The sequence below is a fragment of the Bison bison genome, unplaced genomic scaffold (genome assembly GCF_000754665.1).
Source record: "Bison bison bison isolate TAMUID 2011002044 unplaced genomic scaffold, Bison_UMD1.0 scf7180017864222, whole genome shotgun sequence".
NCBI lineage: Eukaryota > Metazoa > Chordata > Mammalia > Artiodactyla > Bovidae > Bison > Bison bison.
In genome coordinates, this window is record NW_011494794.1 from 928859 (window position 1) to 954292 (window position 25434).

Genomic DNA, 25434 nt, shown 5'->3' on the forward strand with positions numbered 1-25434 from the left:
AGACACACACACACACACACACACACACACACACACACACACACACACAGTATACCACTGACGGTTATGAGACCTGTTCTGTTACAGGCAGAAGGACAAATCAGAGAAAGCCTGGTTTTGAAATAAATTTCCATCCCTACTACAGGTAGAAACTTCAATAAAAGGGGGGGAAAAGTAGACAAATGACTTATGGATCATTTCAAAATAAATGAATTAACTTTATTTCTATGAAAAACCACTGATGATTCTATCCTACTTGCAACTGAGGGGAGAAAGTGTACAAGGAATACATTAAAAGACTTTATGAAACAAAAACATTCCTCCATCAAATGAATTAAAAGACTGGTGAAGGAAACACAAAATGTGTTTAAAAAGTACACAATATTCAATTCAGATGCTTCACTGTGATACTTAACTTCTGAAATATCAGGCAAAATATCAAATCCCCCCTTCCAATGAAAACAACAATTTGCCCTGTCTGCCAGAAACAAGTGAAAGTCGCTCAGTCCTGTCTGACTCTTTGTGATGCCATGGACTGTACAGTCCTTGGAATTCTCCAGGCCAGAATACTGGGGTGGGTAGCCTTTCCCTTCTTCAGGGGATCTTCCTAACCCAGGGATTGAACCCAGGTCTCCAGCATTGCAGGCAGATTCTTTACCAGCTGAGCCACAAGTGAAGCCAGAAAATAATAAAAAGCTTAAGAAAATTTGCAAATGCAAATATAATTTTTTTAAAAGGCCTCTACAACAATTTCATTCCTTAACTGTCCCTCATGTAATATAAAAGGCAAGACACAATCTCTGTGAGAACCCAGAATTCCACTCCAATTCCATCATGCCACAGTCCCTATCATCTCCATCTCAGAACAGAAATACAGACACGTTCTCTAAAGAGAAGAAAAAACCGTGGGAAAAGACTTGGTTTAGACTTCAGACTTTACAATTTATTATCTAAGCCATTATGAACAGGAAAAATGGTTTCCTCACCTATAAAACAGAGATGGTAACAGACTCACAGTTACACAGATATTTAAATATCTATCTACTCTCTTTCAGAACACTCATTCATCTTTCCATTGTTGGTCTGATTTTAATTTACATTTTCTTATGTGTCAAAAAACTGTAAGCTAATCAAAATGTCTTGGTGTCTCCTACATATTTAAAATATATCTCTGTGATTTGTTGTAAACTCATAAATCCCTACATTGAGTCATGTTTTAAAAATATCAGATTACAATGAACTCACACGATTCCACTAAAATTTAACTGGAAATGAATGTCAAGTGAGATGGTCTTTTATATATAGAAAGTAGGTAGAAAAATAAGAACACTAGCATCTTTTTAAAAAAACAGATCCTCCTAACAGGAGGAAATAGTAATCATAGCATAGGAGAAAAAATAGACATTGTGAAGAAATTCCGTTTAAAAGAATCAGGAGAAAAACCAAAGAAATGACTGAAATTAACTAGCTTGCAGAAAAGGACAGAACGTGAAGAAGAAAACAAACAGTATCTGTTAAATTTGGCAGTTTCTGTCTTTTACCTCTCAAACTTCAGTATGTTAGTTTTTCTTTGGAACAAAAAATTAAAACGCAAATGTTTTTAAAAAGCAGTATTATCCCCTGGAAAGATGGATGGATTAATGAAAGAAAGCAAGGAAAAGAAGATTCTAACTGGCTTCAATATGTCCATGAAATATGATTTGTAGTTTCAAATTCGGCTATATTGCTAGTATTGGACCAGGAGCCCAATTCTAATCAGGAGATGCAGGTTTGATCTCTAAATAGGGAAGATCTCTGGGAGAACAAATTGGCAATCCACTCCCATATTCTTGCCCCGGGGGAATCCCATGGACAGAGGAGCCTAGTGCGCTACTGTCCAAAGGGTCGCAAAAAGTCAGACAAGACTGAGTAAGCAAAGCACAGCACAGCCCAACACACAACACATCCAGGATCCTAGATGTGTCAGATCCTATTAAGACTGAATTTAACATAGTATAGTCAGTGTGAGAAGTTGGAAAAACTTTATTTTGGGCTCCTTGAGACATAAAGAGCCATATTTTATTTTTGGTTGCATGGTGCCTCATACTAAGAAATTGTAGAACAGAGGCCAAGATTATATGACATATGAAGATCAATTTTTAAATTGCTACTCACCATAACAAGTTAATTATTACACCATACGGCTACTCACCATAACAACTTTTAACTATTTCACCATAACAAGTCAACTATTACATTTAATATAAGGATTAAATCCATATAAGAATCTACACTTTGCCTTCTAAATGATGCCACAATCACTCAGGTTTCATCTTGATCAGTCATATCAGCCTCACACCACACAACAAACATCTAATGGTAAAGATGAAGGCATTCAGTTAAACCCAACTCCAGGGACTTCCCTGGTGGTCCAGTGGTTAAGATTTTGCCTTCCAATCGGGGGGTGCATCCCTGGTCAGGGAGATAAGTGTTAGCTGCTCAGTCATGCCCGACTCTTTGCGACCCCATGGACTGCAGCCCACCAGGCTCCTCTGTCCATGAGATTTTCCAGGCAAGGATACTGGAGTGGGTTGCCATTTCCTTCTTCAGGGGATCCTCCCAACCCAGGAATCGAACCCAGGGGTCTCCTGCACTGCAGGCAGATTCTTTACCAACTGAACTACAAGGGAATATATATATATACACACACACACACACACACACACACACACACACTCTTTTCTTCTCCTTCATCTCTCCTTTTAGAAAACTGTAGAGTTCCCTGGTGGCTCAGATGGTAAAGAATCTGCCTGGAATTGGGGTTTGCTTCCTGGGTCAGAAGATCCCCTGGAGAAGAAAATGGCAACCCACTGAAGTATTCTTGCCTGGAGAATTCCATGTACACAGCAGCCTGGTGGGCTATAGTAAGACCCCACATATCTTGCGGTCAAAAACCCCAAATATAAAACAGAATAGTGTAACAATAGTATAACAAATTCAATAAAGAGTTTAAAAATGGTCCATATCAAAAAGAATCTTATAAAAAAAAAACATACAACTCCAATGTGCATGTGCTCTGCTTTTCTGAGTTTATCATTTATTTTGCTTTTACAGAAAATAAATCATACATTTTTCAAAGGGATACCTGCTCAGACATATGCAAAAGCACAGACACTTCTGAAAGAAATTCAGCCTGTAGCTATTATTTTCAGTTTCATCCATTCAAAGGGGAAGAAATAAAAAATCCACAAAACTAATAGAGTTTTTCACTGTAACTCTCTTACTATTGACTTGAAAATTAGTTCTTCAGGGACATAAACTCTCCACCAAAATAAAATGAATACTTCACACAATCCTGTCTATACGGGCAGTACCATTCAATCTTCACATTTAGTAATACCACTTCAAAATCACGATAGTGGATGAAAATAATAATGAGTTTTTCTACAGTGAACAGAACAAATTATTTCATAGATGATATTCTTGAGAAGTGGAGAACAAAAAGTAACAGATCGTTAGCTCCTCAATACACACCACACTGCTCTTGGGGAGTTACCTCTCAAAGGGGTCTTATCCTCAGTCGAGCAAGTCATAAATTACTTTTATTAATTCTCTTAGGATAATCAAGTTCTAGGAGAAGAGATGTTAACAAAATACAGTAGGGCAATTTATGAATGAGATTAACTAATTTACACTGAGAAATGTAGTTGCAAGTAGACTAGAATATCCATTGACACAACAGCCAGTGGGCACTGGCAGCGCCCAGGCCACAAGCCCTGCTCACTGTTCTCCTTACCAAGTAGGCACTTTCTTACTGCAAACACCTGAAGGTCATCTGGTCAGTGACGTCAGGAGAGAGTACTAAGGAGCTGATGTCTTGCCCTTTCCAAAGCATAACTCCACCAATAAAGAATGGAGCTGTTGCACAAATTGCCCCTTTCGTGACCACTGAGTGGAAGAACTAAGGGGCATGTTCTACACCAGCTTCCAAAGGTCCCAACAAGAAATGGTTCCAATTGCCTAAAATATTAACCTGTATCCTGTACTCGTCTCCTTATCTTCCTTTTCTTATTTTCTTACAGGAACTTTCTGGGTTCAGCTTTCAAAAAAAATGGTTATAATCAAGGGTCTGATTCTACAGAAATCAAACCTGACAACTGGTCAGTGAGGTTTTATTCTTAGTAGGAAAATCTTGTTAAACCAAATTAAGTTTTAGAAGCAGTGCGATGACTGCAGAATTACAAAAAAAAAGAAAAGAGAAGGCCTAAAGGGACTGGTCGACAAAAATGGATAGTCTTTTATTGAAAAATGAGAATTTATCTTTGGAAGAGTTCAAAGGAAAAAACATACAAACTGCTCTAAAGCATGTGAGATGCAAATGAGAACTAAATTGAGACACCATTTTTCAACTATGAAATAAAATATGTATATATCCAAAAGGTTCTGACTATATACCGTTTACAAGTGGGAAAACAGGCACCTTCACACATTACTGGGAAAAACAGAGAATGGCATAAAGCCTAAGGAAGAGAATTTGGCAAGCTGCCTCAAAATTACATGCTCATACCTAAAACTCTCATTCATGAAACAGCTAAGCTACATCTAGGTAATGAACTGCTACTCAGCTATTATAAAAACAGAGGACTAATTCTATACAGTACTATAAAGGTGGTCTCCAAACGTTCTGTGGACTTCTATACAAAACTATACAAAACATTTAAGTTGACTTCTGGGCGTTTTTGATAGGATTCTGGTCTCTGATAGCTTCCCTGCTTTGTGACAAGACAGGGTGTTACTGAGCTCGTCTTCTACTTATACATACAAAACAAAGCGTGTGTGTGTGTGTGTGTGTGAGTGTGTGTGTGTGTGTGTGTGTGTGTGTGTGTGTGTGAGTGTGTCTAGACACCCACACACACACTCACATACACAGACTCACAGGTTTGTTTATATTTTTAAAAATAGCAACCTAAGCTAAACTTGGTTACCTATAAGGAGAAGAATCTAAGTACACACTTCATTTTGAAGTAATACCAGTGTTTTACATAAAGTTATAAACAAGATTAAATCAGTATTTTCAAACCCTAAGAATTAAAAATAAAATGAAACAAATGGACCTGATTCTGACCAAGTTGGTGGAAAAATCATATAAATGGATTTACTTTGAATGTAAACCCCAGTGGGACATGGGCAAAAGAAAAAAAATAAAATTGCTATTTTCAGTAATCATATTGGTGGTAATGGTTTAAATATATAAATATATATTTATATATATAAAAATTATACTATGTACAATATCTTATATTAACATATTTATATCTTACACACTTTATTTTATAGTTTTAATGTTTTACACATGTTAAATACATATATAGCATTATACTAATATGTAATATAAATATACAAAAGAAACAAGTTTACGTAAATACCATTAGAAAAAGACATTATTCAGCATGAAAAAGGATGGAAATATTGAAATCAAAGAATTTAAGCTTGAAAAATTAAAATCCAAACTTTTTATCAGATGTATCACAGACACACCAGATACATATCCAGAATACAACAAATGCCCTCAGCACAAAACTGGGGCTCTACATACTGCTTCTCACTAAAAGGAACTCGACTTTCTGGAGACACGGCTGAGTTGAGGACTGAGGAAGGACACGGAGAAGATGAGCTCAGGAACATCCTGTCATGTCACAAAGCAGGGAAGCTATCAGAGACCAGAATCCTATCAAAAACTCTCAGAAGTCAACTTAAAAAGGCTCCCTAGGCTAAGACAACCTGAGTATCCTAAAGGATAAAAACTACAATGCAGTAAAAAATCAAATTATTTAAATTCACAAGCTCAGAGAGACACTTTTTGTAAAAGTTCTTTCTGGTCTACTTTTCCCAGCATTCTATGAAACAACTTAGCGCTTTAAATATTGGCAGATAAACTTATGTACAAAACAGGAATAGAGCTACAGATACAGAAAACTGGTAAATAAAGGGAAGAATCAAGAATTTAGTATGCCGTTTCTGTGCAAACTGTGCCACAGAGTAACCAAATACCTAATGAGGGAAGTTTCTTTTTATAGAAATATTACAGATAATAAATAATAAGAGATGATCTAGGTAATGACCATCAATGGTCACAGAGACAAATCAATATTATACGCCTCTCCTTAAATTACTTAGTACCTCCTACAATATGTTCCGACTGCAGCACGCCAGGATTCCGTGTCCATCACCAGCTCCCAGAACTTGCTCCAACTCATGTCCATCAAGTCAGTGATGCCATCGAGCATCTCATCCTCTGTTGTCCCCTTCTCCTCCTGCCCCCAATCCCTCCCAGCACCAGGGTCTTTTCTAATGAGGTGGCCAAAGTATTAGAGCTTCAGCATCAGTCCTTCTAATGGATATTCAGGACTGATTTCCTTTAGGATGGACTGGTTGGATCTCCTTGCATTCTTGCTGTACTTGTTACTTTCCTGTGACAGTTTTTGGCTGTTGCGAGGGTTAGGGGGTTGGTTTATTTGGTTTTGGGGTAGTGTAAGGTGATGACAGTAATTTCTTAATATCACCACACATCCTTTTAATTTGAAGTTTTACAGATTGACAACAAAATTCATATATTACATTTGGTTGCTACTTACAGGTTATGCTTCACTACGTACGGCTTCTGTCACCCTACCCCCATCCCCAAATAATGCAGAAAAACCTGAATTAATCTTTTAAATCTAACTACTGATTTATTTTAAAAAGTCAAGGGAAAGAGAGGCATAAGGATGCAATCAAGACAAACGTATCAGAAGGATAAAAAGAGGTAAAGCATAAGCCATATATAAAAATGACTTAAAAATGACTTCAGGGATTTTTCAAAAAATTGGCAAATATGCTTGAGATAGCTGAATTTAAAATACAGTCTACAAGCTGTTTCCCAAACAAAACAACACACAGGCTATGTGAGAGGTACATTACAAAGTCACTTGAAGGTAGGCGCTTAGAAGAGAGAACCAGTAGCATCACAATTGGCTCTCAGACATCCAACAGGTCTGTGCAACTTATTTCTTGGGGGAGACATGCCACAAATAGCTAAGACTCCAACAACCAAGAAAAACGCACAGGTTTCAAAAGTGAACTTCAAACAAAACAGTTACTCAAAATGCTTGATGAGCTGTTTATGTGAGAAACTGTAGTGCTCCAGAAGAAACAGAAGATTTACTGACGGTTAATGAATCACCCAAGTACCATAAAGAACCCATAAATATTTCATATATGAATGAACGACCATGTCATCCTTGTGCTAGGTAGAGACAGAACAAAAATCCTTTTTTCCCCCAACATTCCCCATTACCTACTGAGGGGAAGGAGAATGGGAAAAGGGAGACTGGAGACAGGGAGAGGTCATTTTCTCATCAGCAGTAAGAATACAGAAGATAGCTCAGGCAGAGGAACTCTGACACGCTGACACGTCCATTTTTAAAATGAATCATTTCCTAGAAATATTTTCACAGATAACTTGCGTATCGCTCTCACTCATTCTGGTTCTAGTTAATTTTTAGTATTTTTTATTTCAGACAGATGCATCTATAATTTCCCACCAAGTTCCATAAAACTTAATCAGTTTCTATAGCTCCCTAATTTAATATTTAAAATGAAAATTTGACTAAAAATAATTAAAAGTTTTGATAATGCACTATAGAAAACATTGTTGTAAGACATTAATTCTTAAAAAAATAAATAAAAATTCATAATTCATTCTATTTCCTGATCCCCCAAAAACAGAGCCATATCACTTATGTTAGGAATTACTTTTTGTAAGGTAAAAATCACTCTGATTTCTAAGTAACAGTGATGAGATCACTTACCCTAGCTAGAATGAACATTAGAAATTTAGTCCAGTGCTATCACCTACTTTTTTAAGAGTGCTTCTGCCAAGTCACACAAGACATATGCAGCAGAGAGCGAATCCCAGTTCCCACAGTCTAGTGGTCTTTTGCTGTATCACACAGTGGACAGATTTTCATTCCACAGAGAAAAGATTCTAAACAATCTTGTTAAATAAGTAAGAATGCTTCTCCTAATAATTATCCACTTACTAAAGACAGGTAGAATTTTAGCCATTTAACTGCCCATTAACTATAAATATTATGAGAAATGTGATATGACAATTTCAGTAAGATGATGGACAAAAACACAAGAGGTATTACTGCCACTGTAACTTGAGTTTAGTACTCTTCATTCTGATAACCACAGCAAAGACAATGGAAATCTTCAAATCAAGTGTTCTGCCTTAGAAAACAAATAAATAATCAAACATTATTTTCTAAGTACCTTAAATTACATATTTTAAAAAACAGTTCTTCAGTTTGGGAACAAATGAATTTTGTCAAATTGTGGAAAACTTAAAAATTTTTAACAGGTTCTTAAAAATAAGACAATAATAAAAAGAGCAATTAAGACAATCTCTGACAGAAGAAAAAGGAGAAATTCTTACCATTGGCAGTGCATTGATGTGGGGATGTACAACTGAGTATCTGGTACCGCCAATCACAAGTTGCTGTTGCTGAAGCTGAGGAAAAAGGAAAGTAAAATATTCAGTGCATCCTAAAACACATTCTGCTGAAAAGATTTCTCATTCCAAATTTTACAGGAAGGAAATACTATCTCTATATCTTTAAGGCCCCCACCAGAGAGTATGTTTCTCTCCCTAAGCAACTGTTGTCATAAACAGCAGCAACTTTTGAGCATGTAGTACACAGCAGGCACTGAATCATTACAACATTTCTAAAAAGTTGACACAATGAACAAAATGAGGCTCAAGAGATGAATTTGCATAAAGGAGGCACTCACCGCCATTCAACTCAACTCACGCAAATATCACCACTACTGGGCCCAGTATGGCAGGTTCCTAATCTACCAGCAAGAGCCATGAAAAACACTATAAACTTATATGTTACATATTCTGTTTAATGACTAAGAGAAAACATCACTGGTTTTGAAGCAATTTCAATCAAAATGTACTAAACTGGAAATCTCTTCAGACTTTCTATTCTACAGAGTTTACCCAGTCTTCTCAATTGCTGGGGCACAGCACATTATTTTTCAAGTCCATTGTCTGCAAGTACACAGTGGTTTTTCACACACCCTTTCAGAGTGGCAGCTTTCGGGTGAGACACTGACCAGTGCAGCTCCCACCATGGGCAAGCAGAGTGCACCTTTCTATAAGAGTACAAGCTGATGCCACACGAAGGCATGCAAGAGATTTTCTTCATACACCAAAAAGTGTTAAGCCAGTAACACTAAAAAGATAACCTGGCAAATACACCAAATATATGCAGAAAAAATGCAATCCCTTGAAATGTGCTCCTCTCTGATTTTATCTTCAATTGACTGAAACCCTCATTCTGCTGATTGCCAAGGCCACACTAAATAACTTCAGTGCTATTATACAACTTTTCACGTAGCTCAGCTGTAAAAGATCTAGGAATTAAAATAATATTTATTAAACACACCACACATTTATAAGTGAAATTATAAACGGTTATATCAACATATGATATTTCACTGGCTTCTTGTGCTTCAAGACAGGTAAGTGAGCCTCAAGGCTTTCTGGCACAAAACACTGAGCTACTCAGTAGATCTTTACTAACACCTATTGGGGAAAATGTTCTATAGACATCATGATTGAATCCAAACAAAAACTAGATTACTGCTAGGTTCTGTCTACCTCAGTGTCATTTATTATGGACATCAATTATTTTACCATACAAGTTTTCGTGAATTTTTGAGCTCTAACCTATGTAGACTGGCATACATTCATTCTGCTGCCGCTGCTAAGTCACTTCAGTCGTGTCCGACTCTGTGTGACCCCATAGACGGCAGCCAACCAGGTTCCCCCATCCCTGGGATTCTCCAGGCAAGAACACTGGAGTGGGTTGCCATTTCCTTCTCCAATGCATGAAAGTGAAAAGTGAAAGTGAAGTCACTCAGTCGTGTCCGACTCTTCGTGACCCCGTGGACTGCAGCCTACCAGGCTCCTCCGTCCATGGGATTTTCCAGGCAAGAGTACTGGAGTGGGGTGCCATCGCCTTCTCCATTCTAGTTATTTATAAATAACTAATATATGCTACTGAACTTCACACAACATTCTAGATCCTTAACAGTAAGGTTCATCAGTACCAACAGTGAAATCATACTATATGTCAAATGTGTTTCTTGAGAATCTCTAATTTTTTCATCCACCTTCTAAAATGATTAGATCAGGGAAGCTGGAAAGCTTATTCTAACTGTTTAAGTACCTGCCCTACCATTTTCTTGTTTCCTATTCTTGTTCATGTTTCTGATATTCTGTTTCTTTGTAGGAATCTTCACATTATTAGTCTATTTTATGGGGTTTGGTTAAAACTGAATAATATAATCCACAAATCTACATAATCAAACACTAGTAAACTTATAGTAATAAGCCCCAATACATGGCAATTTTCAGAAATAGAATGAGTGAATGGGCGTGCCACTGTCGCTCTGCAGAACTCCAACCCTTTGAACACCATTATGGACCATACGTTATACATGACTCTCTGATACCACAGCCAAGTTGAACCGCAGTATCAAATATTAAAAACATTTAATTTTTAAAATCTAAAATGAGCATATATGGAGTAACTAAACACTGTACTTCAATGGAGAGCTTTCACTACTAGGATGTGTACACACCCAACACACACAAACTTACACACATGTACCTTTGGGAAATACTAAATCAGATTATTCCTGTTGCTAGTCTTTACTTCCCCCTCCCTGGTTCTCTCCTCTTAATTTTTTTGTGGTGAGTCCTGTCATCACTCTCACAGAGGTCTCTAATCTCAGTTTTCTCTAAATATATTTTCTCTTCCCTTCTTTTCTTCATTCATTCATTTAGCTTTTATCAGGTGACAGCTCCTCATGGGAAAAGCCCACAAGAGTGATTTAATACTGAAGGGGTTAAATATCTGATTCTAGGAGTTGAAGGGTAAATAAATCTACGGAAAATGGTGTATTAACAACCAGGGGTCCAACCTATGCCCCTTGCAGTGGAAGCCACAGAGTCCTAACCACTGGACCACCAGGGAATTTCCAGAAACTTTTAAAAATTATACATAGGGCTATATTTTGGTTTCTGCATTAATATTTTCCTGGTCGATTCATTTTGAAAGCATCAGTTCTCCAGTGTTCAGTCTTCTTTATGGTCCAACTCTCACATCTGTACATGACTACATAGTTTGGCTAGATGGACCTTTGTTGGCAAAGTGATGTCTCTGCTTTTTAATACGGTGTCTAGGTTTGTCATAGCTTTCCTTCTGAGCAGCAAGCATCTTTTCATTGATGCTTTCAAATTGTGGTGCTGGCCAAGACTCTTCAGAGTCCCTTGGAGATAAACCCAGTCAATCCTGAGGGAAATCAACACTGAATATTCATTGCAAGGACTGATGCTCGAACCTGAAGCTCCAATACTTTGGCCATCTGCTGTCAAGAGCCACCTCACTGGAAAAGAACCCGATGCTGGGAAAGATTGAAGGCAGGAGGAGAAGGGGATGACAGAGGATGAGATGGTTAGATGCCATCATCGACTCAACAGACATGAGTTTGAGCAAACTCCAGGAGACAGTGACAGACAGGGAAGCCTAGTGTGCTGCAGTCCATGCGGCTGAAAAAAGAGTTGGACATGACTGAGGAACTGAACAACAACAACAAAGGTGACTTAAGATAATCCAATAGGATAAATATATATTAAAACCACCTGTACTAAAGCAATTCAACTGGCCAAAAAACCCAAAACCATTATGTATCCTAAACACCTGCCTTTATAATCTCACTTGCTCAACCTCCTCTACTCTTGCTGCAGCAGATCACCCTCCCTGCTCTCAGTACTCTTTGGCTGCCATGACACTGCCCATTACTTTGGCAGAAATGTCCTTCTACTGTGGTTTTGCCCACAAACCTAGCCCATCTCTTCTTTCAAGTTTCAGCCCAAATGAGCTTCCTCCCTTGATTACTCACTTACTACTTGAGAGAAGTGCATGTCTCCCTTACCACAACTCTGAATTGCCTCATGGTCTCCCCATGCCTCCCCTATCAGGCTTCCCCAGGCCAGGGACTGATCTGCTCATCTTGCTATCCCACCACAGAGCTAAGAACAATGCCTTGAGCATACAGTTTGTGGGATACACATGATGATAAAGTTACACAGTATCTATTATGTGCAGGAATAGGTACAAACATATTTGACAATAAAACACAGTAGAACTGAATTACAACACAAATCACAACAGCAAGGAAGAATTCAACAGGTAGTTTTGCTTTGTTTTTAATACTTAGGAGAGCCTGGCTATACCAATAATTTTAGTATCACTTCCAAGAAAGCCAATAAAGGTTGATCTTTTGCCATTAAAATAAAAAAACTATGATAAGCCACATCATAAAATCTGTGACTCTATGAACTACTTAGTGTACTACATAAACTAAACCCATGTGCTTCACTTCTTGTGATAAAATAAATGTTTGCAGGCTTTAATTTCATCTATAAACAAAAAGCTGTGCTTTTAGAATCTATAAATTTCAGAACATTTTACCTAAAATAAATGAAGTATTAATCTTAGAATGAGCTTTCAGTATAGAAACAGACACTGCTAATTCTGCAGACATACATAATCAGGCTTTTTTTAAGATGAAAAATCCTATAAAAAAACAGCATAACAGTGTATTTTGACTGATTTTCAAACATAATACCCTGCAATCTCTCGAGGCAAATTTCTTTGATTTATAAATCTCTTTTAAAAGCTAATGGATTATGAAACTTCTCCCTAAAAACAGTAAAAAAAAATTTTTTTTTTGCTTATAATTCATAGCAGTGACATAATCTAATCTAGAAACCAGTAACTAGTAACAAAAGCAAGAATGAGTAACTGGTATCTTTAAGAAATAAAAGTTACAAATGAATTTTTTAAATTTGGAGAACTGCAGGGAAATTATCTCAAGAATTAAGAGAAAATTTTATCAATCCTACCATAATCAATCTTCTTAGAAAGATTTTTGTTAAATGAACTTCTGGACAACAGAAAAGTCACAGATAAAGTTCAAATTAAACTGCTTAGCACAAGACTGAAAGCACAATAAATAATGGTGATTACCTCCAACTAGAACTTTTAAGAAAGGAATATATTTGTAAATCAAAGAGTTTCAACTTAATCTTCTCAATTACACTGATCCATTTCACACAAAATGACTTTGTTAGTTGCCTTCTTCAACATGGCAATCTCAAATAACTATACATTCATCAAAGCAAAGCATTATGTCCCTCAGTCTCCTCACCCTATTCTCATTTCTCAGGGAACCACACACAGATGTAAGCTGGGCAGCCAGAAGAGGAAGTTACTGAAAAGGGGGAAGGAGCTGTGATAGAGGATTATCTTAAGAAAACTGACCCTGAGATCAGGCCCACAGGCAGAGCAGTTAGGCCAAACACAACGTACCCATCACTGCCTCTGATTTCCACTTCGCTTTGTTATTTAAGTGATTTAGGGGAAATGAATTTTATTATGATCCCAAATTTTCTAAAAGTAAGAAATATGCAGGAACACAAACGCAAAGCAAAATATAAACATGCACTGGTGTCTAGCCATTCAACTATTAACTTCAGTTAGGTTAGTTTCACTGGCAGTATCACATGTGGTTCAATTTTGTATTACATTTATATTTAAAAAAAAAAAAAAAAAAACCCACTATGGGCAGAAAACAAAAAGACTCAAGGGCCCCAAAATATGCCTGTCAGGAAGTAAGCAATCCATTTAAAGACAATAAAAACAATAGATTCATACTAAGCCACAGAGATTTTTAAATTAAAGTTTGGTTTGGGCAGTTCCGAGTGTTATTAAAAGTAAAGTTTATTTTTAGGCACTAACATCCACTCATCAAAAGCTTTCAGGCCACTAACTTTCAAAGTAGAGAATCTGAATATGAGAAAAGGCTCAGAATCAAATTTAAGCTCTGATGCTAGAGAGGTGATACAAAAATGTATTGTTGCCCATTACTTTTTTAAAAACTGAGTACATCAACATTATGTAACTGTTAGCTAATTTATTTTCCTTAAAAAAAAAAAAAGTCACTAGATTAATGGTGCATCTGTAACTTAAGCTGCCTTAGAAATATGACAGATTTGACATTGTTTTCTTTAAAAAAGCTGACAGCAGCTAAATCATTTTTTTAAAAATAGTTTAAGGGGAAGAAACAAGTAAAAGGTAAATGGAAACAATAAAATAGCGTAAGGATCTAAGAAATAATGACACTGAAAAAAAATTAAACTTTCCCTATTTGCCTAAAACCACACAAGCAGATGTGTGACACGGAACGAGTCAGAAAAACTGACATAATTCCTAGATCTTATTAGATTTCTTACTCTTCCCAAGGGGTGAATATTTGATTCAAGATGCCAAAGAATCTGAATAGGTAATTAGGCTAGACAACACAAAAATCATTCTGCTGAACAATCCATTCCCAGCAGAAATGAAATAGCTCTGCCAGGGATGTTGAGTCTTGGATTAACTCTGTCCACAAAAATACCTTTTCAGATTCTAACTTGGGACACAGAAGGTCCTTCACTTGGATTTAATTGGTCTAGGATAGAATCTGCACATCTGTTGAATTTAAAAGCTCCTACAGGTGATTCCAATGGGCGCTGAGGACCACTGGACTATGTGGCAGGAAAGGGCAGGATGGGGAACTCTACTAGACAAATTATTCATCTATGCGGGGAGGGGGCAGGCACAGAGGGATCACATCTTTCAATAATATTAGCACTGCAAAATGAGTCCTTCTCTCATTTTAAGAACAAAAGTGGGAAACATACCATATTGAGTAGAAGTTTTATTAATTTGATTTTAAGATTAACAAAAGAAACAAAAGATGAATGATAAACTCAATTCTTCTCCCCAAAAATGAATTAGAAAAGCAAGGACAATAATAATGAGGACATCTCAGAGAGAAAAAAGACACAGACCACAAAACAGGAATTACTGCTTTAAAGAGGTACATTCATACCTTTTAAACAAAATCTGGATTATCACTCGACGTGGAAATTACTATAGTGGAATATGATAAGGTGTTTTAAGCGTGTCCTGCCAAATTCCTTCCAACTCAGCCTTCAAGTATGCTATCAGGACCACCAATAACCTCTGCGGCATCTTTGCACAAATTAAGACTCCAGAAGGACAAATGAGATAAAAAGAGAAGCCATATTACAGTACCGAGGGTGAAGAGCCTAAACTATGGAAACACACAGCTCTGAAACTACAGCCAGACGACCCAAGACAAGGTACTTAACCTCTCAGTGCCTCAGTGTCCTCATCACCTGTAATATAAACTGTAATGAGAGTTGAGTACCGTAATATTTACAAACTGCTAAAGAGTGCCTGGCACAGAATTCAGATCATTTAAAAGAATACATGTAAGCAAAAAGGAGGCCTTTCCTCTGAGAAGACGACAGTCCCGATATCAGGGAAATGGCTTGGCTGAGTGTGGCCTGAATGTCAGCACCCACTTTACCCTTGGCTGTGAACTTCTGTGCAAGACACCAACTGTCCATTCATACTCTGCTGTGCTGTGTGCTATAGGCTGTAGAGTCCAGCTTTGTCTTCTGTGAGCTGATACAAGAGCTTTATATATATGCACACACAAAAGAGAGTAATCGTGGACGAAAGTTCACATGAACATGACATTTACCTTGACCAATGTGACCACACAGAGTGATAATGAATATTCAGTGAAGCAGAGCCTCTCAATCACACTCCAAAACTAAGTCTTTAACTTCCAGTTTGTAATAGAAAGGAAAATGCTTAACATTTTAAAAAATTAAGAACATACCAGCAGATAATTACTAAAATGAAAATTGTCATTCTGAAGTACTCTAGACACAAAAAGAAAAAATATATTTACATGTAATTAGATATTAGGTTCAGAAATTTAAAATACTACATTTCTGTCACAAAGATTCAGAAGAGTTACTCTTGTGTCTTAAGAATATTTCCTCACATACAGAAAAGCTTCAGAACTCATTGCTTGACTTTGTATTTTTAAAATTGGTACAATCTAGACAGGACCAACAAATGTTTTGTCTTCAGTAAGCTAAAACAGATTGCTCATTCAACTACCATGTTTCTATCAGAATGGCAGTCACAAATACACCTCTTTAAGAATTCAAGGGTGTCCTGTCTTTTTAACATAATTCATTCTCAGTATATTATAAATTGGTGGTGGTTTAGTCAGTCGCTAAGTTGTGTCCAACTCTTGAATATTATAAATTACATATTCATAATTCCAAAAAATGCCTAATTCTCATCTGATGTTGGTTTGCCAAACTGCTTTCAACTTCACCAAACTTAAAACATTTAAACCAGCAAACACACTGTGTTATCTGCCTATTCCACTCTGGACACACAGACATAGGAAGAGGGACACAAAGACATACTCTTCCATACTCATTTCACTCTCAATGGAAGGATCATGAAAAGAAAGAAGACCACCTTTCTTTTGTAATTCAATATATTTAGTTCAATACAAAACATTTCTCCTCTCCCTACCCACCACCCAAATTACAATAGAGCACCAGTGGAGACTACAAGAATACAGGGCTCCATTTGACTTTGCAATTGTTGTCATGCAATGGTATAGAGGCTGACACTATGGCCAGAAAGTAAGTATTTTTGGTTTTGCAGGCCACGTAGTCTCTATCACAACCACTCAACTCCTATTACAGTGCAAGGCTGCCACAGACAATACAGAAATGAATGACTGTATTTCTGTTTACACTAAAACTTTACTCAAAATATACAACAACAAAAAAAGGCTACAGGCAACACTTTGGGGCCCTGAAGTAATAATGCCCAACACCAGCCAAACCTCTACCAATTGAGGACAGAGCATAACACTTGTAGGTTAAACAAAATTTTTAAAACACTTTGTAATCAAAAAAGTAACAGACCAAGCAAAAATAAATTATTCAAGTATTCTCCACTAAAATTATGTAACCATTCTATAGGAAGGAAATTTTCCAAGGCATTCAAACCTATCTTATATGCAACTATACATAGTAATTAAGTTCAATTAGAAAGGAAGAGTACTAAAACTCCAGTATTTCTCTGACATCTTCAGACCTAAAAGGCAGTGGAGGCAGAAAGGAAAGAACACAAGATTTCTACTCTTGTTCCTTAAAAACACAAGTCTTTCACATCATACCCAAACAATCATGAGCAAATCTTCAGTGTCCTCATCTGCAGAATGGGGTTATTCTATAAGGCTACACTCTGCAGAGATGGATAGCTTTACACCAAGTATGAACACAGAGCTTGGGTTACTATAAGGGAAAAAAGTAACACTATGATTTAAAAACAATTAATCCTATTAAACCCTTAAAGATGTTTATGTTTCACACAGAAATAATACTAATAAATATCAGCTACTTGTAAACTGCTTATAGAGTTCAAAAGAATAGTTAGTATTTACAGTTAAGAACAGTCTAGAGGGGCGGTCCTAAGATGGCAGAGGAATAGGAGAGGGACACAACTTTCTCCCCCACAAATTCATCAAAATATCATTTGAATGCTGAGCAAGAACAGTCTCGTATTCAAAGATTAAAAACTTAGGTTCTAAGTTAAAAAAAAAAAAAAAAAAACTGTTGACTTTTATGACTTACCATGAGATTATAAAAATAGCAATGGGAAGTATTAAAAAAAAAAAAAAGTCAAACAAGAAGGAACAATGAAGGCATAGAAATAGCAAAATGGTCCTGGAAATGAACTCTCTTGGCCAGAGCCAATGGATCAAGAAAACATCTTGATCATAAGTTTCACCAATACTAGCTCATGTTCACCAAGTAGTGGGTGAGAAGAAATGAGAGTTATTTTGCATATTTTTAATTAAGAGAAAATGATATTGTATTTTAGTTTTCTAACATGGTTAGTGACAACTGAACACCAAAAATCACTTCTATAATGTGAATTAAACAGTTACTGCAAAGGATGTTTTCACATTTTCTAACAATTTTAAATCATAATTCACATATAAATCTGGGGGGAAAAAAGTAAACTGCAATTATCTTTTGAAAAACAAGTTCATAAAACTATCCACAAACAGAATAATATTTAAAACAAGTATCAATTTTCTTATCTTCTCCCACTTCTCTAATATCAAAGCAACTAAAACCTCCATCAACAGCAAAGGATCTGAAGGCAATAAATGTACTCTCTCCATCAGTGAAACATTAATCACCCAAGAAAATGCAAATTAAGATGAAAGCCTGATGCTCCTTCAGGAGACCAGGATGCAGTGCAATTTAAAGTCCATGTTCATCCCTGAACCCAAGTTAAATGGTAGTTTGCTTTCTGGGGTTTTTTTTTTGTTTGTTTGCTTGCTTTTAATTGGTTGTTAAGATGAGATGTATCCTGCAATAGACAACAGAACTGTGAAAAAATGAAGAGGGGGCGGGAGAAAGAAGGGGAAGAAAAGTTTTATTAATCTCTCTACTACATATTGTTTATGTTAAAAGTTAGCCTTTGACCAATAGTGGAACAAAACTCACTAACGTACGTCAGTAAATAAAAATCCTTGCCCTCACAAAGTTCAAATTCCAGCAGAATTTAAAATCAAGTGTTATGTAAAAGGTGATAAATGCTACAAAAAATGAAAAAGGGAATTCCTTGGTGGTCCAAGGGTTAGAAATCTGCCCTCCCACTTCAGGGGGAACACGTCCAATCCTCAGTTGGGGAACTAAGATCTTGCATGCCGTGGTGCGGCAAATAAAAAGCAAATAAAATAAATTAAAAATCAAGCAAACAACAACAACAAATTTTTTTTTAAAAGAAAACTGAAAAAAATGCCAAGTAGGGTAAGAAAAATCAGGACTTTTCACAGGGAAGGGAGGCGCTGACGTCCACAATGCAGCAGAAGTAGGCCGGCCAGAACCGGCTTGTATTTCAATTGAGAGCCGGTGAGATACTCAGGAAGCTACTCTGTATTCGGAAAATCACATATGAGATGCATCTTATCTTGATGTTGTCAGCTTAGTGTTAGAAAGAGAACCTCATATCCACAAACTATAAGTGACCTTCATGTTTCAATTACTCTAATTTTTTTCTCTGTCTGAAATATCTGTTCTTACCTACATTTACTATGTATTATGAAGCTCTAATTCCTAGGATAGATACTAGGTGTCACAAATGACAGGTTTACATAAATATTTAGCATTATATATAATATTATGAAAGCCATCACAGAAGTCATCAAATGCAAAAGAGAAACGTCATAATTGTTGCCCAGAGTCTGTTCATTCAAACTGTTTTTCATACAAGCATTCTTACAAAGTTAATATCAAAGAACTTCAAACTTTCTCAAGACGCCGGATACTAAAAAACGAAAAAAGGCCACTGAAATGGAATGCCTGATCACTTAAATCCTACTACAGTTTAGATAATAGACTCAATCTTTTAATATCCACCAAATGCTTATATTGTGCCTAGCACTACACACACTTAACTACCCCTCATCACCTTAAAATATTTTAGTTAAAAAGAACTAAACACAACTATGGATATAGACCAACATGTACTGAAATGATTAAGGGTCTCTGGTCTTGTTAGCCTTCCTCCCACCGTGTTCCATATTCTTTATTAGTGCAACAATAAACTCAGCTATAAAATCCTGGAAAAAATCAGAGTTATCTCTATAACTTGTACCTACTGTCATTTCTAAAACATAATTCTAGATCTCAAGGATGGGGTGGTAGTCGTGGCAAGATTTGTGGAGGTCAGACTATGGCAACAAAATCTCACCTCTTCCTCAGAAGACGGGAAATAAGCCAGAAATTGTTTAAAGAATATTTTGAGGAAAACCAAAGAGGATGAAAATCTGTTGTGTGTGATTGTTCTACGGCCTTTTGATCTCAAGTCAAGGCTAACCAATCAGATGAAAAGAACTACCCTGATGATTCAGACAAGAGGAAATCATAAGACCTAAGCAGACCACAGCTGTAACCTGTTCACTCAAAGGCTACAGGACCCGAAAGTCCATCAGGGTAGCAGCAGGCCAGATGTGTCAGCAGAACGTGCACTCCAGGAGCTGCTGTCTTTGCACTTCCTCCTAACCACCACCACATGACTGCTCAGGTACAAGGGTACAAGACTCATAGGAGGCTGTGGAAGCCACCCTGGCTTGGAAACCTTAAGCTGGAACCAACATCCTCTTATTTTAAGGGTCTCATGGGTATAGCTTCCAGGGGACCCAACCCATCAAGGGGCATACTCAGTCAGAAGAATGTACCACTTTCCCCTACCAGGTAGTCACTCCCACTCCAGATGCAACTCACAAATCAGGGACCATTTTGCCAGACCCCACACTGGTAATACCGTTGACATTCTGCCTTTATGTGCCACATGAAACAGAGCTGAAAATTAAACCAAGGTCATTTATCCACAGAAAGAGAAAGGTTTGGTGAACCTTTTCCTCACAACACACTTGGGTCCTTATCCCTACTCTGCCTCTAGGATATCAATGGTCTTGGGCCTGTAACTTAAACTTCTATGGGACTAATTCACCTTCTATACAAGTAATGACTGGGTTGAACTGTGAAATTGTCTTGAGTCTTAAAAAAAATAAACTAGGCTCACTGAAATACAGACTCTCAAAGGAAAGAAGGAAATACCTTCTGAGTTCTAAGAAATAAAGGCAACACAGATATTAAAACTAACTAACAAGCTAAAAAAATATCTAGGGAATTCCCTGGCAGTCCAGTGGTTACGACTCAGCACTTTCACTGCCATGGGCCCAGACAGGGAACTAAGATTCCATAAGCTGCCCACGAGATGCAGCCTCCCAATTTATTTTTTAATTTAAAATTTTAAATTAAAAAATATTAATAGCACAGAATGCTTGTTTTGAGGATATGAAGGTTAAAGCAAAGCAATGTAGTTCACAAACTTGAGGTCCAGAGGTTCAGTATTTACTAGAAGTAACAAAATAAATACTAAATTCTGCATTGCTTGCGTACTCAGTATCATTTAAATCTCAAAACAAGCTTGTACAGTAGGTATTACTATCTCTGTTTAAGAAACAAGCTAACTGGGGCTCAAAGGAATTATTAGACCAAGAACAACACTAATAAGAGGAAGAATAAGGAACATCAGGTGCTGGGTCTCTTATCAACTTCCTCTCTAGATCTCTCAAGTCCTTTTTCAAAGCCTTTGCTTCCAAAGAGTTTTCTTATTCCAACATAACAAAGAATTTGTAATGAGAGTATCACTTTACTTAAGGGGAAGAAATCTATATCCATACTCTTACTGCCATAGGTAGGATGGAATCAATACAATATGGTACCCCCACCAGGAGACAGTATAAGTACACTCACGAATAAATACAACTTTTTTGCCAGCCACACCTACCCAATTTTCCAAATACTTTTGACCTAGAGTATTCTGTACAACTAACTAGTTCTTCAAATGCCATGTAAAAAAAACAGGGGTTGGGGAGGGCAGCCATCAAGGCAAGGGAGGAGGCTAGGGAAGCACCGCTCTCCTGAAAACAAACAACAGATGCAGCATTTCCTTCTGCTGTATTATTTAACAGGATGCCCCTGAAGCAGCAGCCATTTTCCACTGAGGCAATGACTCTGATGGAATTCCTTTCACTGGGGACAATGGGATAAAAAAAGAAAGCAACTTCTTTCCTATTTTTTTTTTTATATTTGTTTAAAATAGTACTTTCAGTTACTTAAAGCCAACTGGACATCATTCTCTCCTAGATGTCCCCAAAGCATTGCAAACTTAACTACAAAAAGAAGTGAAAGTGTTAGCTCTTCAGTCGTGTCCGACTCTATGTAACCCAAGGGACTGTAGCCTGTCAGGCTCCTCCGTCCATGGAATTCTCCAGGTAAGAGTACTGCAGTGGATAGCCATTCCCTTCTCCGGGGGATCTTCCCAACGCAGAGATCTAACCTGGGTTTCCTGCATTACAACAGGTGGACTCCTTACAGTCTGAGCCACTATATAAACATCATTCATCTCCCACCCCAAACTTGTTCCTCTTATATTCTCTAGTATGGCTCTATCCTCCAGTCACTCAAGCAAGAAATATGGCTCCTTCTGCTCCCTCATCTCCTATAGCTTATCCAATCATCAAACACTATTACTTTCTATCTCTAGGGTGTTATTTCACAAACGTGTTTTCAGTTCCCCAAACCTCCCACATCCTCATGACTTAGGATGAGGTATATCCTCCAGCTAAACTTTAGATCACCCACCGAAGTTCTACCACCATTGTGGATACTTGTTTGATATGCCTATCTCCTTTCAATAGACAATACATAGCTTGAAAAATGCCCTAGAACAAAGCATAACAAATACGATCAAATATACCCTTCTCACAAAGGAGTGCTAGTGATTAAAAACTTCACCTGCACAGGTACCAAAAACTATGACAATAACATCACTGACATGTGATTCACTCATTCACAAAATCAATTTCATGAAGAACGAAGACAAATGTTAGTCTAATGCAAACCATATGTGAAATTAAGGATCCTGGAAGTATAATTTTTGTTTCAAAGGTAAAAAATTAGAACTATGGCCACTTATTAAACAACCACACTTTGCTCTGAAATACTGTATTACCCAAACACACTAGTGAACTGTAACACCGTAGTAAACCATTGAAAACTATTTCAATACAGTACCACTCTGTTACAAATAAAGATGCAAATTTTAAAATATAAAGGCTGCTCTTAAAAGGCATTTCCAGGTTTGGCTTTTTAGGACCTATGGTTTGATTTTGATCCTGTTGATCACTGCAGACCAGATCAGAGGAACTGGTAACACAAAGGAGAACTACATAAAAAGAATTATCAACAGCTGAAAGTGAATCACTGAGAAAGGTCTAAGATTTGCTATTTTTTCCCCTTCATTGTGCTACAGACATAAACTGGACAGACTTATCAAAGAAACTGGAAGGCTTACAACAGGCAGGGACTCCTTTCATCATCAGTTTCTAACCCCAAAATCCTGGAAGGATAGACAGGAAGGTAGACTAATTCGCTCTGCTGGCATTCTAACACTGGAAGAAATAAAATCCAAAAGAATACAGATGTGCCTTTGTGTTTACTATAATGAAGCTGTCTGTGCATTTTCAAATCTTCTAGGTTTATCTGTGCCACTATGAAACCATATCACTATCTGATACATATCATTTTTATTTCTTGCTTTCCCCTCTCAAAATAATTTGAATATTTTATGTCCTTGCTCTCTTCCAGCCACACCAAACTCCCTACTCCTTCCCACATGCATCTAATAATCCTACGCCAAGCCATTTCTTTACAATACACAACTGCTTAAGCGGGGGGGCACGCTAGTTCTTTACCATGATTCAACTGTATTAGTGCATTCGTTCAATAAATAGTCACACTGCCTTCTATTTCAGTTTTGCCCATTCGTCACCAAATTCAAGCATTTAAGGCAGAAGAAACTACACACAGAACTAGAACTGCGACAATAATGTGACTCCACCACTTACTGAGATGATACATCAGGCTGGTTATTTTATTTCTCTAAATCTGTTTTCTCATCTGTAAAACTATAAAGAAGTGCTGCTATGAGAACTAAAGGAGAGAATGCATAACAAGCATTTAATAGCAACTGAGATATAGAAAGTAATGAATAGCAGTACTGTTCATTGGCATTTTGAAAATGGGATATCATTTTTGGATAAATATTAGATATAAATAAAAGAAAAAAGAAAGTTATCCAACAGGGAAGTAGGAGTGGATCAAGACTTTGGCCGCTGCAAAATAATATCCATTTTTAATTAGCCTCACAATCAATCATCTATATTCAGTATTGGATTAATCAAATGTCCATATTTTAAAAAAATATAAGTCTAACATTTTTATTCCTGTTCCCTGGCTTCCAACCAGTAGCTGAGAAGCAATGAGACTACCACATAACACAGCAACACTTAACTCCTGGGAATCACAACTTTCAGTGATAGCAAATAATGGGTAAGTTTAATAAAGCTTCAATTAAGCCTTCTTCACAATGAGACAGTATCTTTAAGTATTACCTTTATTTTTGAATGTCATATAGATTACTGAATATCTGTGTAGTTTTAAATCATTTTCTTTCTAGATAAAACATCAAAATATTTTACAAACATCAAAAATAAATTACAAACATGTAAATTGTAGTCTCCTATTCCAGAAAGTTCCTTATAGGCAGCATAAGCTCTCAGTTCTCCCTGATGTCTGCTACCATGGACAATTTAATGTCTCTATAAGTGCTATTAATATGCGTCTTCCCTGGTATAGTAATAAAGATATTAACAGTATGATTCAGTCTAACAGTGTCACTAGTAAAAGACTAATTTTACTAATTTGAAAGAAGTCAGCAAATCCCACTTGGAGTTTTAGTCAATTCTGCTTGACTTCTGTGTCAGTGACTGGAAGAAACAAAGGAAAACGGGCTATTTCGTTCAAAGGGCAGAAAAGCAGCACTGGAGAGCAGAACAGGATCAGCAGCATGAGGCGAATGTCAGCCAAGAACCAGTGAACATTCTGACCCCGTCAGTTTGCTTTTTTCTACCATGCAGGGTAAGCAGTAAACAGAAAAAAAACAAAGTCTACTTTGCTATATAACAGAAATTAACACAACCTGGTCAATCAACATCAATAAAATAAACTTTTGTAAAAAGTCTAGGGTCAATGGCCTTTTATACATTTCCTAACAATATATAAATTGACTTTTTTTTTTCTTTTCCTCACTTTTTTAATCCATTGTTCCTGGACAGAAATTCAGGACACACCAAATGCTCAAGCTATGACTGTCGTGAGCCACATACTAAGAAACTTTTTCCATTCTAAGTCAATGTAAAGCATCTATTCTTTCAAAATCACTTATCTCTTCAAACTCTCAAATGTCCTTGAACATTCATTCATTTATTCAGAGCCTATTTTAAGGACCACAGATTTTACATTGTAAAGGGTGAAAGAACAACCTAGTTAAAACCATACTACACGTGCGGGAAATGAGATGGGAATACCAGACCACCTGACCTGCCACTTGAGAAATCTGTATGCAGGTCAGGAAGCAACAGTTAGAACTGGACATGGAACAACAGACTGGTTCCAAATAGGAAAAGGAGTACATCAAGGCTGTATATTGTCACCCTGCTTATTTAACTTATATGCAGAGTACATCATGAGAAACGCTGGACTGGAAGAAGCACAAGCTGGAATCAAGACTGCCAGGAGAAATATCAATAACCTCATATATGCAGATGACACCACCCTTATGGCAGAAAGTGAAGAGGAACTAAAAAGCCTCTTGATGAAAGTGAAAGTGGAGAGTGAAAAAGTTGGCTTAAAGCTCAACATTCAGAAAACTAAGATCATGGCATCCGGTCCCA

The 25434-nt window shown here is 37.0% G+C and overlaps 1 protein-coding gene across 4 annotated transcripts in view; it reads right to left on the bottom strand.

The window, feature by feature from the left end:
• The window catches only part of TBL1XR1 (transducin (beta)-like 1 X-linked receptor 1), a 178942-nt gene that overhangs the window by 81105 nt on the left and 72403 nt on the right, over positions 1-25434 (bottom strand). For all 4 annotated transcript variants that reach the window (XM_010845692.1, XM_010845691.1, XM_010845693.1 and 1 more), the window contains one exon: positions 8459-8533. The gene's annotated coding sequence lies outside the window, so the exon portion shown is untranslated. The remainder of the gene's footprint in view (positions 1-8458; positions 8534-25434) is intronic.